The following is a 14,672-nucleotide window of genomic DNA, read 5'->3' as shown; positions in this document are numbered from 1 at the left end:
TTGCTTGTTTCCCTCCATACCACAACCTTCTCGATGGCCCGGTTAATTTTGTGGCTTGGGCCCACTTAAGCTTGTGACGTAGCTTGGTATTAGAATCGCATGATTTCTATGCTTGTGCTTGGGGTTTTATTATGCCATGATAGGCTATAGTCGGGCCAAGTAGCGCCGAATGAGCATGTGAGCGTGATTTAGTAATATCGGTATGTCCTTGGCTCCTTTTGCACGTGCTTGTTTAGCACGATTTGTCGCTTGTAGCTTGTGTTGGCGGCTCTTATAAATTTTCTTTTATCCCGATTGAGCTTATTTTGCATCCAATCACTCATATTGGGCTAAGGGTTAATTTGGGCTTAGCCCCTTGGATTTTTGGGCCTCAACATTAGCCCCCTTGATTATTGGGGCCATGAATAGCTTTGAGATGGGTCAAATAATCAAACCTGGCCCAAAAGAAAAATCAAACCAGGCTGCTGGCGTGACCTTCGTTTCAGCGTGTGTCTTGCCATGATTATTTTCCAGCGGTCTCTTGCATTCCCCAAGTACGCTTCCATCAATCTTGTTTTATTTTATTTTATTTTATTTTTCCTTTTCTTCTCTTGTTTTTGTCTTTTAGTCTCTGACTCCTCTCTTACGCCATGAGCCCTAAAACTAGTTTCCCTTTCGTTTTGCTGGTTTCTTTTATACAGGTCTAGAGAACCCTTGGGAAACAAGAAATCACAGTGAGGCCTCAACCACAACCGCTGGTTAGTTCACGTGAAACCGCTCGCAATCATCCGGGAAAAGCCACGATTCTTCTTTAAAATCCTTCAAATTTCTTCGATTCGCTCTTCAATCCGTCCAAAACCAAGCTTAGCAAAGTCACTTGGCGAAGTGTGGAGCAATTTCTACTGTGTAATCGCAAGGCAGTTCCCCCTTTCGACTTGACAAGTTCTGGAAGAATTCCAGCAATAGTAGTGGTAAGCATCGTTCCCCTGTTTTTTTTCTTTTTTTCTACATCTCGTTACTCCGGGCACATGCATCTATACACATACACATATACATACGCATATATGTACATGTGGAGGCACCCTTTATATTTTTTTGAGAATTCCTCATGAACAGGGCACTTTTCTCGGTCTGGGTTTCATCTAATTTCCCAAGCCCTAGGCTCGAATTTCGGGCATAGACCACTGATTTGGGATTTTAAGCGTGCTTGAGGCGATATCTTACCTTGATTAACCACAAAACCTCTAGATGGTGTCGAAGCATGGTGGAAAGAACAGGAACAGCCACTCCATAGCTTCCTTCGCATATTTTATCCCTGTGATTCATTTTCTCCTCTTTTTCTTTTAGCACCAGATAATCTTTTCCCCTCTCATAGGAAAGATTTTCATGATGATATTGAATTGGTCTCCTTTTTTCTTTCTTGATATGGTCTTGGCATGATATTACAGAGATGTGCGTGCGTTCAACAATTCGTGAAGGTGCTGGAACTTATGCATTTTGTTCTTTCTTCCTCTCTTTTTTTTTGCAGGTGTCTGTGACTTAGTAGGCCTGCCATGGCGTCCACTGACCTTCCGCCGATCATGCTAGACCATCTCTACTCCATGGATGACAATCTTAAAGCAGAAGGGCCGCTCCTGTTGCTTGAAGATGCCCGTAAAAATCCCGTTGTTGGTGATGAGCCATCCCCCGAGACTGCTCCTGTAATTTATCCTGCCTCCATATCCAGATGCTGCATTGAAAAGGGCCTCTTTCCAGCCGTTCCCCTATTCTTCCAATATCCTTGCGGCATCAGTAAAGGTTGGTCAGAATGGGTCGACCGTGAAGCTGCGGGATCCATCCACATGCAACATCCTGCGCAGAGCACAAGTCCTTGATGCCATCTTCCTTTCCAAATTGTGGGACATCCATATCGAAGCGAAGATGCTTCGTCACGTGGTCCGGAGGTGGAGCACCGCTACTCACACCTTTGTGTGCTCATGGGGGGAATTTACCCCTACCCTTGAAGATGTGGCGAATATCTCTCGCCTTCCTGTCTGTGGCGACCGTAGTCCTTTCGGCATCGCCCTCACTCCAGAAGAAATAGATAACCTTGCAGTCTTGCGAAGAGGCGCTCCACCTCTCCCAGCACTTCACTCCGATTTAGCAACTGGATACAATATTTTGGGGATGCAAGCGGACAAAGTCCCTGCCGTTTGGCTGCCTTTATAGCTCTGTGGCTTGGGCGGTTCGTGCTCTGTGACTTTTCTCGGATCGCCTTTATGAGCGTGTATTTCCCTTGGCTTTGGCCATAGCCTAAGCGATACCATCCCCTTAGCCCCATGTTCCTGGGACATCTATACCATCTACTTAATCGAACCCAACTTCTGGAAAAGAGTGCATCAGGAACCATGGGCGTGGAGACCCTCCTAAATTCTGGTTTCTTGCAGGTGTTCTTGTGGGAGCGTCTCAAAGGGTTGGATGTGCATTCACTCCCTCATTCGCATGCTATAAAGTTGGCTGACTGGGGCAATGGTTCCTTTATGCCAAACAATCTTCCATTAGTTTGCAGGTGGTTCAAGAGAATGCAGAGGAAAGGCCAGAATTTCTTAAAGCTGCTAGACAATGTCGAGAATTTTGTCTTTCGTCCTTCTGCACCTCCTGAGACCTTCACTTTCGTGCCCTTCTATCCCGTCGGTGATCGATTGAGATTCCAGCAGCCGTATCATGAGTGACCAATCCGAGTATGCTTTGTTGAATATTGCTCCCATCCCTTGCCTATTCTTGGGATAATCGCACAGAGATTTCCGTGACCTACTCTCCACAACGAGTCAGGCGGCAGTTCGGGCTTGACCAAGGGGTTCCAGTAGTCCCAACCATGGTGACCCCTTTGCACTACACAGATCTTTTGGAGCAATGACCACATACCAGCCGATTCACAGGCCTATCGTTTAGCGAGCAAAGCGAGGTTGGTGGCTTTCGAGGCTACCAAGTTTCTGGAACCATTGTCTCTTTTCCTTAGTGAGTTCAATCCTTTCCGGGACAGACTGCCTCCTACGGCTCGTCTTGTGGGCTTGGTTTGGAAGAAAGCCATCCCTCTTAGCCAAAAACGCAACACCCTTCATTTCCAAGAGTGGTGACATCGTTGGGAATTTCCTAAAGACGAAGCCGGCCGGAGTCTGAGTCTGGCGGCCGGAAAAAGTCTGTGTCGAGCAAAAAAGCGAGAAGAGGCGAAATGTGAGTGAAGCGGTGCAGTAAAGCCCAAAGGTTCATTCGAAGGTAGCCCAGTGGCCTCAGAACCAAAGCAACTCCCGGAACAGCCAGTCTTGACCTCTTTGCATCAGGGCCGAGTCGAAATGCGGCAAGGTGCTGAAACTACCTCTCCGCCGTAAGTGTTCTTGACTTCCGTACTTCTTCATGCCCCTCTTTTTGCTTTGCGTGCATGATATGTAGGTAGATACTTATTTATTATATACATATATATATATTTTTTTCAGGAAAATGGGTACAACCCAAAGAGAAGAGAAGTAACACCCCGGTATCTCTTGGTGACCCTAAGCGTTGAAGCGTGCGCATTCTACCGCATAAGATTTTCTGGAACACGCACGATTGAAGTGCTGAACCCCCAGTGTGATTGGCGATGATAGTGATGATAGTGACACCACCGAATCCGAGGCCAATGTTCGAGCAAGAGAGCGTTGACGATGCTAGTGAAGATTCGGCGGGGACTTCAATGAGGGTTGCGGTGAGGATGCATTTGCTTATTCGACTATCCGGGAGGACAAGGTGGTTCGGATGTTTTTCGAGTCCGCTAGTAGCGATGCCACGCCCGTTTAGCGAGGCGGATGTAAGCCCGGCGTTTTAAGTTTTGTCCCCCTCTCCTTCCTCACACCATAATCTGACACTCGCCAGCGTGCTCATCCATAGGTTATTGACATTGATGAGGACCCAAACCTGCTGCGGCCATTCTGATCTGCTCGGACCCTCTTGAGGTATCCGTACATCGATAATATTCTATTTACCTTCTTCTCCTACTCATCTGCCAATACCCATTACACCATCAATTATCACGTACTAATCCTTGCATACCCCTTTCTTTTTGCGGTTTGAGCATCTACTTCAAATTTGGAAATTGTGCCGTAGTACCTTCTTCCTTCAACACATTGATACAACGGTCGAGGCAGCCCACGCGAGATCCTCTCAACCATGACCTGCAGTTCTCGGGATGAAATGCTTCGATCCAAGTTACAAACCCTTTACCACCTATCTTCCGGCATTTTCTCGGAGGACCTTGATCCGCCCTTTCGCCGACCTTTCCGCGCCTTTGAACAACACCTTTGTCGTCCATACAGCCACCTGCCATTCCATCTCGTTCAACCACTTCTCGGGGCGGGGCCTAGTCCTAGCACTTCTTCAGCGGATTCAATGTGACAATGCGACCTTCTGAAGCGCGAGCTATCATTACGTTCAAGAATCTGCAGAACACCCTCGCGACATGTCTTGGCTGGAGTGGGAGGAATCATTCTGCCTTCATGGCTTTCTTTGGCAATGCGCTCGAGTCCTTCGATCCATAGATGAACTCCTGCCGCTCTACCATCGGTTTAATGGTTACGCACTCTTCCGGGGAATTCTTATTTATCCCGAGACGATCAGCGGCTTTGAAGAAATTTCTGGACAAGTACGGGGATTTCATGGACATGACTGGTATTACTTCTTCATTCTCGCGTTGTGCTGCTTTCCGGGCCCTCGGCTTGGTGCTCCATGGGATGGATACCGTGCAGCTGCTGGACATTACTTGATCACATGCTCCACTGCTGGCGGGATCAGTTTGCGAGCTATGACTCACGGGCTTTGGCGAGTCTCTTGAACTCAGTGAAGGTTTGGCACGATGCTACATTTGGGGCCGCAGGCTGTTCATAACATGAAGTCAAATCCAGCCCCAATGAAATAAGGGCAGCGGCAGAGGCTTTGGTCTTCAAGCGGCCTGGAAAACAGTGCGAGGGTGCATGGCCTCCTTTCTGCCCAAGGTGTCTCTTCCGACAGTGCTGACTGCGTGATGGAGGCAGTGACAAGATCTTCTCACGGGGCCTCCTCCGTTCCCTTCTAGCCATCCTTGGTGGTACTTTGAGGCTCGTGACTTTTCGTCCTTCCCTCATGTTTCCTCATTCTACATATGTTCAATGTTACTCTGATTTCTCCTGACATTCCCTTTTTTTTTTGTTCTGTTTTGCAGGTCGCATTTTGCTTGGTGTAGGATTGACTAGCTTGACACATTCTAGAGTTTCGTTCAAGATTGAAGCGCACATTACTTTTTAGCATGTATAGCTTGATTTTGACTTATGTTGTAAAACTTGTACTGTGGCAGCTTGGCATTTTAGTCTTTGTTGTGTTCCAGCTGCCGGAACCTATGTTCCCCTTTTTTTTTTCTTTTGCCAGAAACACATTGTAGCTCTTATTCGACATGTATAAAATGCCTGGTTGGTAGAATCCTTTGCTTGAATTTTAGATCGGGTATCCTTTTGAAGCATGGTGGTTGTTGCCAAAGTTTTGTTAGGATGGCCCTTTGACACTGCCTATTTTCTTTGAAGGTTCTCGGACCTTATGAGCATGCTAGCTTCCTTTTGTGGGTGCTTAGCTTGGCTTGTTCCTTTTCATTTTGCCCAAGCGTGAAAGCTGCTACAGACCTAGGATCCCATTCAAATGGCTTTGCTTGGCATGTCTTTTGCTAAGTAATATTTTCCTCCATTTTTTTTTGGATATCCGCCGTATATTTATATGTAATTGTAAATGCATGTTCAAAAAGAAATTCGAGGTACAAAGAAGGGCAAACTTTTAGGGACAATTTTTTTTTTCAAAATACTCCTTCATTTTCATTTCAAACCCCATGCTACCATGATGATACAAAAGCTTTTCAAAACAAAGAGCATATAGAAGGAGACAACATTTTTTAGATAAAAGGAAATGCAATAACATGAAAATAAGATGTTATGCCTACTTAGCAATAGTAGGGCTTGAGCCATTTTCCATTGATGGGGTCCGTTAGCATGCCTTCCTTGACAGAGATCAAGCGATAATAACCGCTGCTATGTACCTCTTTGACTGCGAATGGACCCTCCCATTGTGGGGCAAATTTGGAAGGTCCTGACATTTGCCTTCTCACATGTTCAACGACTTTTAGCACGAGATCTCCTTGCTTGAAGGCTTGAGGCTTAACGGTCCTGTTATAGGCTTGGGCAACAGTCTTGTTGTAGAGTGCCATCCTTCTTTCAGCTTCCATCCTTTTCTCATCAACTGCTTCGAGATCTAGCAAACGTCAATCTGAGCATGTCTTTGCATCCCATTCAAGATCATTGACAGCTGCTATCCTGGCTGTCGGGATGGTGATTTCCACGGGTGAAATAGCCTCAGATCCGTACACAAGTGAGTAAGGTGAAAAACCTGTAGCGCTCCTTGGTGAGGTGCGATAAGCCCACAAAGCATCCGGCAGGTGAACACTCCAGCCTCCTTGATACTCATATACCATCTTGCTTAGAATCCTCAATATCGTCTTATTGGTAGCTTCCGCTTGACCGTTTCCCTGCGGGTAATAAGGCGTAGCGCGACGATGCTTGATACCGTACCCACTAAGGGTTGAACCTACTTGCTTGTTAACAAAAGGTGTGCCATTGTCGGTGATCATCTTGTATGGGATTCCGAACCTACACACAATGTATTCCCGAATGAAATTCGAGACAGCAGCTCCTGTGGCCTTTCGAAGGGGAATTGCCTCAACCCATTTCGTGAAATACTCCGTAGCGGTGAGGATCCATATGTAGCCATCGGAAGGGGGATGGATTGTCCCAATTAAATCAAGCCCCCAAGTATGGAAAGGCCAGGGAGTGCGCATGTCTTGCAGCAATGTGGGAGGTTTGTGGCTTAGATTAGCATGGATTTGGCAGGTGTGGCATTTCTTAACAAAGTCATGTGCATCCTTCTTCATGGTAGGCCAATAATACCCAATGCTTAGTAGCTGCCGGTGAAGCTTCTTCATTCCTTGGTGCTCTCCGCACTCTCCAGCATGTATCTCTTGCATGGCTTGACGCGCTTCTGATTCTCCCAAGCACTTTAATGGCTCACCATTAAACCCCTTCCGATAGAGAGTTGACCCATCAACAAAGTACCTCTTTATGGTCTTTTTGAGCTTATAGGCAAGCTTGGGGTTGGTCGGCTGAGTTCCTCCAACAAAGAATGCCAAGTATGGAGTCCGCCAATCTTCTACAAATGAAACAGTGAATGACTCCTCCGTAGAGGGTATCGTGAGAACAGGTGGGACAATCGGATTGTAGTTCAGCTGCTTGCTTCTTCATCTCTGGCCAATAATAACCTTTGCGTTGCAAGCCCTGTACAGGCTGATTCTGGTTCCAAGCCGCAAGTGGCATCGTGTACCTCTTGCAACCTCCTTCTTGCTTCTGCCATCCCAACACATCGGGTTAGAACACCTCCCGGAAGACGTCTGTAAAGTTCCCTGAAGATAGTCACATAGTCTTTCAAGTCTTTAATGCTGCTATCTTCACCTAATTTTTTCTTCAGTGGCTTTCTCCAATCATCCTCTTCCAGCAAGTCCCCCTGGGCCATTGCTTCGACCACTGGTGTGCTTCTCCTTATCACGGTGATGTTGGGCTGCTCTTGCACAAATGAGAGCTTGGATCCCAATGTGGCCAAAGCATCAGCGCCCTATTGGTGGCTCCTGGAATGTGCTTCATCACGATTTGCTTGAAGGAATTAATGAGCCTTTCAGCAGCTGTCCGATATGGTGCCAAGGTTGCTTCCTTCACCGCAAAGCTTCCTTGCAATTGACTTAGTACTAGGTTCGAATCGCCGATGATCTTCACCTTTTCTGCGCCCATTTCTCTTGCTGTGGACAATCCTACAATAAAAGCTTCGTATTCCGCCACGTTATTCGTGCATGGAAAGTCTAGCTTGAATGAGAGAGCCGTAGCTTGCCCATTGGGATTAATGAGCATGACACCTGCCCCTCCACCTTTCGATGTGGAAGACCCATCAAAGTAGAGGGTCCATGGTTCCTCCTCTGTAACAGTAGCAACCATTTCCGGCAGCTCTCCCGAGGACTTCCTTGGAAAGGGTTGATCCTTCTGCCGAAACAGAGCTAGCATGTCAATCACGGCTTGTCCCTTGATGGCCTTAGGAGTTGTGCATATGATATCAAATTCGGAAAGCTGCAATAACCAACGTGCGAGACGACCGGATAATACCGGCCTTGTGAGCAGATATCTTACGGGATCGGACTTTACTATGAGTTGTAACTTGTGAGCAAGGAAGTAGTGTCGCAAGCGCTGTGCAGCATAGACGAGAGCAAGGCATAAGAGTTCCGTTTTTGGGTACCTTGCCTCAGCTCCTCTCGCTTGTCGGCTTACATAATAAAGCCGTTTTTGGTACCTTTCCTCCCCACGGCCATCCTCGCGCAAGCAAAGCTCCAACCGCAGCACTTGTCGCAGCCAAGTAAAGCTTAAGTGGAAGTCCTGGAATAGGTGCCCTCATCGTGGGCAGCTTTGTGATCAATTGTTGTACCCGCTGGTAAGCTTCTTGGCATCCCTGGCTCCATATATATGGCTTCCCTTTCTTAAGGAGAGGAGTGAAAACACTCATCATTGCAGCAAGGCCTGGAATAAAACGCCGAATGTATGACAATCTTCCCATAAAACTTTTCAACTCCTTTGGATTCTTAGGCGGTGCAAGAGAGCATATGGCTTTGGTTTTCTCAGAATCCACATCTATACCACGCTGGTGTACCTGAAAGCCCAGGAACTTGCTAGATGAGACTCCGAATGCGCATTTCTTTGGGTTCATTTTTAACCTATACAGCCGGCACCTTTCCAGCACCCGCCTCAGAACTCCCTGATGACTTTCTCTGGTTTTGGATTTTACTACGAGGTCATCCACATAGTCTTCCACCTCTTTTCCCATCATATCATGAAACACTGCCGTCATGGCCCGTTGGTAGGTAGCACCGGCATTCTTAAGACCAAATGGCATGACCGTGTAGTAGAAATTTCCATAGGGTGTTCGGAAAGCTGTTTTTTCGGCATCCTTGGGAGACATCTTGATTTGATTATAGCCACTAAATCCGTCCATGAAGGATAGCATGCCTTGACCCGAGGTTGAATCAATCAAGATATCCATGTTGGGCAGCGGGAATTCATCTTTTGGGCAAGCTCGATTGAGATCACGGTAGTCTGTGCATATTCTGATTACCCCAGTTTTCTTCTTCACGGGTACAATATTTGCTAGCCATGTCGGGTGTTTGATTGGCTTGATGAATCCAGCGGCTAGCAGCTTTTCAACTTCCACCTTGATTTGCTTCTCAATTTCAGGATGAAAATTCCTTCGTGGTTGTACAACAGGTTTTGCACCGAGCTCAATATTCAGCGTATGACTTACCAAGTTTGGATTAAGGCCGGGCATCTCTTCATAACTCCAAGCAAACACATCTCGAAATTCTTTCAATAACGACACCAAAGCTTCCCTTTCTTCCCCCGTTAAATGAACACTGAGAGATGGGTCTTGGGACAGAGGGTCATCACTTAAATTAATTGTTTCAACCGCTCGGCTACTTTGCCGTTGAGCCATCTTGCATGTGCTTGGGCGCTGTCATTGGTTCTTGGAAAGGACAAGGCAAAGGGTGCCTTGCCATTTAGACTCCGCGGCTATGCGCTTACATAGCTTCTCCACCATACTGGGGCTTTCCCGTAGGATACGGTCAAGCCCCAATCCGTCATAAGCGATATACGCCCATCCGCGTAACCTTTGAGCATTGAGGATGATCGTAGGCATGGTTGTTGGCCTCCGAGTGCCTTTTTCTTTCGATCAACGATGGTTATGAGCTCCTCGTTGCTCGGATCCCGAATCTCGGTCCACGATGGCGGTAAGTCCCTGAATTCTTGGATGGGTTGCTTCCGGCGCTGTGCACTCGGTGTAGAATTCTGCCTCGGAGTAGTGTGCTTCGCTTTGATTGAACGGCGCTTGATTTCCTGGTATGCGGAGTGGTCTTAGCCCAATTCTTCCTTTTACACATTGATGGTACGTAGAGACCACAAGTTTATATTTGTTAAGCCATGGCCTTCCCAACAAAGCATGATAAGCCACATCTACGTCCACCACATAGAACTTGGTAAGTGACCGGACGGGCCCTACCTTCAAATTTACTTGCATATATCCAACCGTAACCTCACTTTGATTCCCAAAACCGCTAATGCTCGTTTGGGACTGCACAATCTTGGATAGTGGAATACCAGCTGCTGTAAGTACAGACAGAGGCAAGATGTTAACAGAAGAACCCGTGTCTACCAGAGCCCTCCGTATGAACACATCATTGATTTGTCCCTCCAGGTAAAGCGGCCTCCTATGATCCGGGTATGGAACTTCCATGTCCTCGTCTGTGAAAACAATAGCATTGTCATTTTCCAAGAATGACCTTTGAGGTTGAGCAGTGAAGCAATGGGGGTTGGTTCCTGCAGAAATATTCATGAGGGCTACAGCAGCTACTTCCCTCGCTTGAGGGCCCGAAACCAAGTTGGTCGAAGAGTGACTTAACTCTAGGATTTCTCTGGAGGACTTGTGAAGCTGTGGGTCCTTGCTTCGAGCCTAGATATTGCTCCATTACAGTTGCCTCACCTGTAAGGGTGTGAAATGTCACAGACGCTTCTGCTGTCGGACGAGCTCTATGGCGTTGTTCTTTCGGCATGTCCAACATGAACACCCCATTGTCTGCACAGCCATCCCATCTATCAGCGAGTGGCCATGGCGTGTCGTAGCTTGACGGTTTCGAGTATTTGCACCAGTAAGCTTTATCCATGTTTCCACAAGGCTCCCAAATAGCCTCTGGTGGCTTTGGATCATTCCTCCATGGGTGGCACAATTCGTCATCGTCGAGCAAATCATCTGAACACGTAATAACAGCAGCCATTTCTTTCCCCCTCCGTTTTGGCAAAGGGTCCTCATCAATAGCCTGCTTCCTAGAGGGAAGCTCAAGAACTCCCTCATGTATTTTGCCATGTAAGATCCTCCTTAAACTCTGACAAGCGGTGGTCGGATGTCCTACAAACTGGTGGTAGCGACAGTATCTGGGATCACTTTTTTCTTCCCTGGTGGGGACCTTGTAGGGCCTGAGAGGTTTGATCGCGCCGTCAGCAATCATTGTGTCGAGGATGGCATGAAACTCTTCATCTTTGCAAGGCAATGGCGGGTACGTCTCCCTATCTTTTCGTTTGCGTGAGCTGTAGTCGTTAGATGGCTTCTCATCCGTGGCTAACACCTGATGTGATTCCTTCTTCTCACTCCTCCAGCCCCTTTGTCCAGTCGGTTTGACAGACATGCTTGTCTTTCTTACCGCTTCCAGCCAGGAAAATTGGCTGATGCCGATATTTTCCAAGTATACTCTATAGTCCGCCACAATGTTGCTGATGCAAATCTCAACAAGTGCCTCCTCATCTTTTTCGTCATAGCAATCGAGAGCCAAGTCCCGGAATCTTCTCACGAAGTCCACGGGATCCTCCCCTTGCTTCGGCGAGTGTTGTTGAGCTGCGTGGTGGTGACCCTCTCCTCGTGCTGAAAATATTTTTTACAAAACCTGCTTGTCAAATCGTCCCAAGAACGCATAGAGCCTGGTGCCAATGTGGTGTACCATGTATAAGCCCGATCGGTGAGGCTCTTTGAGAATTCTCGGAGTCGCAGATTATAATCACCAGCGTGTGGCCCCAAAGCATCAAGGAATCGGTTGACATGTTCCTTCGGGCTTCCTTTCCTCCCATCGAAGAGAACAAAGGTTGGTGTTTCGTAACCTTTGGGATAGGGCTGCTGGAGTAAACTTGCTGGGTACGGTGGCTGAGGAATGTACTTCAATCCTCCCGACTTGACTAAGCTCCTTTCAAAGACATGCAACGACATCCTCCTGTGTGACAAAAGCGGTCCCTTTGTTCGAGACCCTTTCCAGCGGCAGATTCTTCTTGCGGACGTCTATCCTCTTCGCTTGGCTTGGAAGCAGCATTTTTTAATTCTTTGATAGTGTCCATCATCTCCTTCTGGGTTTTCCCCATGGCCTGCATAGCTGTGATGAGATCAGTGAGGGTGAAGGCTTCCTCACTTGCATGTTCTTGTCCTCTAGAGGAAGCATTTTGCCTTGATTCAGAATCACCATGGTCGGGCCCATCTTGGGAGGCCATGGTATTGCTCATGGTTTTCTTTCTTGGAGGCATCAGTAAAATGGCAACTTGTTCCCCAGAGTCGCCAATTTATGTAGGGGTTTTGTTCCAGCTGTGAATAGGCACAGGCTCTGTAGGAAGACAACGAGCAAAATCCCCCAAATGCTTGAGTTCGAAAAACAAGCTCCCAAGAGAGTTTTTAGAAAATCTAATGAGATTTTAAAAGAACACTCTCAGGATCACTTCACTAACACCCAAATAAGCATGAGGATTTCGAAATGGCTCAGACTGAGGAGTATGTGGCATGAGAGCTAAGCTTTCATGAGTTTAGCAGTTTGAGAGAGAGAGAGAAAAGCATGAATTTCTTATAGAGGATCAAATCTAAACTGAGAACGAAGGAAAACTTAGCAAGGTTTTATCTCAGGGGAAGAAGAAAACAACGGAGAAAGGGGATTGGGTGGCTTGAGTAAATTCCAGATTGCTTGACAAAGCTTGGTCAAGCTCTGGGTCGTTGAGTTGTGGATGTCTTTTCTGGGTAGCAAAAGTCTCCTTTTATAGGCGTTAGGAGCTCTAATTTCGTCTGGTTTTCCTCTTCCTTTTTCCTTGGCAGCTCCTACTTAGCCCTATTGTGATGAATTTCTCCATCCAAGGGGCATGGGTAAGGAACCCTTCATGGTTCCAATGGTTTGACGCAGCTGGGCTTTCCCATAGAGGGGAAGGCGCCACCTACTTTCCTTATGTTTTCTCCCAGTAGAGCTTACAGAGGAAAAGGGAGAGATGGAGCCTTTTGTCCGATGGACACTTCTCTCACCCCCATGGATTTCCTCTGCTCTTGCCGTGGCTCCCTTATGACCATTGTTTGGAATTCAAACGGGAATAGGGCTCGACGCCAGATTTTTGCAAGTTGCTGGGCTTGGGCTTGTACATATGGTATTGGGTCCTCTGGCCGTTGCTTCTATCGTTTGACAGGCTTTTGTCAAGCTGCTGGAAAGGCTTTCCCTCTAATTCTATTGATGTGGGCTGGGCTAAATATCTTGGTAGGTTCTTTGGTGTCTTCCTAGAGCATGGGTCAATTTTTTCTCCTCTCTCTCATGCTAACCCATATGCTTGGGTTCTAGGAACGGGCTTGAGTTCCAAAGCCCCCAAGTGGCTTTGAAACCTACGTTCCTTGAACCCTCAATGGGCCCCGTGATTGCTTGTTTCCCTCCATACCACAACCTTCTCAAGAAGCCCCGGTTAATTTTGTGGCTTGGGCCCACTTAAGCTTGTGACGTAGCTTGGTATTAGAATGCGCATGATTTCTATGCTTGTGCTTGGGGTTTTATTATGCCATGATAGGCTATAGTCGGGCCAAGTAGCGCCGAATGAGCATGTGAGCGTGATTTAGTAATATCGGTATGTCCTTGGCTCCTTTTGCACGTGCTTGTTTAGCACGATTTGTTGCTTGTAGCTTGTGTTGGCGGCTCTTATAAATTTTCTTTTATCCCGATTGAGCTTATTTTGCATCCAATCACTCATATTTGGCTAAGGGTTAATTTGGGCTTAGCCTCTTGGATTTTTAGGCCTCAACAATTAGAAAGGTAATAGGGAGGCACAGGAAAATTGAACTCTTAATTAATAAAGACAATGACTTCATCATTTAGATGAATCTCTCTCTCTCTCTCTCTCTCTCTCTCTCTCTCTCTCTCCCTCTATTGTTTTTTTTCTTTCTTTAATATCAGTCTTGAAGAAATATCATTTGAATATGTAGTGAATTAATATAACTTAATTAGTAAAAAATTACACTTTTATCTAATAGGAACCTAGGTTTCAATTAGTATTACAAACTCATCGGTTATGTTGGTAATTTTATCTATGAATATTAGGAAAACACCATTGCGTAACAAAATGGAGAATTAATAGTTGAGTGATAGCTTCGTTGTTTACATTGAGAACGATGTTTTTCCTTCTATTAGTAATTAAAAATACCACGTTTTCATGATATGAAACCTCATCGGTCACAATTGTAAGTTAATTGTAATCTTATTTTTTCAATGAATTATGAATGACATTAGAATTGTTTAAATTATAATGATATTTAGTTGCCTATCTATTTTTTTAAGCTTAATCCTTTAAAACTTGCACATCTACTGAAAAATACATGAGTCCGCCACTAACTACCAAGAATCTCTAATACTCAACACTAGTTGAAAATCCCAAAAATTCAAATTACATCTCAAATTCATGGATGCTTTTTCCACTTGGAATTTGGTTCAACCATTTTTCATAATTGAATGTGTGGGCAGAATTACCGACGAACCCAAACTAAGAACTAGGAGAAATTCCAAGGAGAGCGTGGAGGTCCCATGTTGACTCGGGCATGGAGGCATGATAAGAAAGAGAAAAGCTTCAACATCTTTACTGTGAACGTTAAAAATATATGAAAAATTGGAAATTCAATTTATGGTGTGGGTCTTTTGATGCCTTTGCAGAGCAATACTGGGTTTTCTGAAATTCCATGGATGCTTTTTCACTTGGAAT

The 14,672-nt window shown here is 46.1% G+C and overlaps 1 long non-coding RNA gene across 1 annotated transcript; it reads left to right on the top strand.

Moving 5' to 3' along the window:
- Positions 1-4,958: 4,958 nt before the first annotated feature.
- LOC148920283 (uncharacterized) lies at positions 4,959-5,455 on the top strand. The gene is made up of 2 exons (XR_016124639.1): positions 4,959-5,084; positions 5,189-5,455. It is a non-coding gene; the product is annotated as an uncharacterized LOC148920283 (long non-coding RNA).
- Positions 5,456-14,672: the final 9,217 nt, after the last annotated feature.

The sequence above is a fragment of the Prunus mume genome, linkage group LG2, assembly GCF_029339155.1.
Source record: "Prunus mume cultivar Tortuosa linkage group LG2, ASM2933915v1, whole genome shotgun sequence".
Taxonomy (NCBI): Eukaryota; Viridiplantae; Streptophyta; class Magnoliopsida; order Rosales; family Rosaceae; genus Prunus; species Prunus mume.
This window is presented reverse-complemented; position numbering and strand designations above follow the sequence as displayed.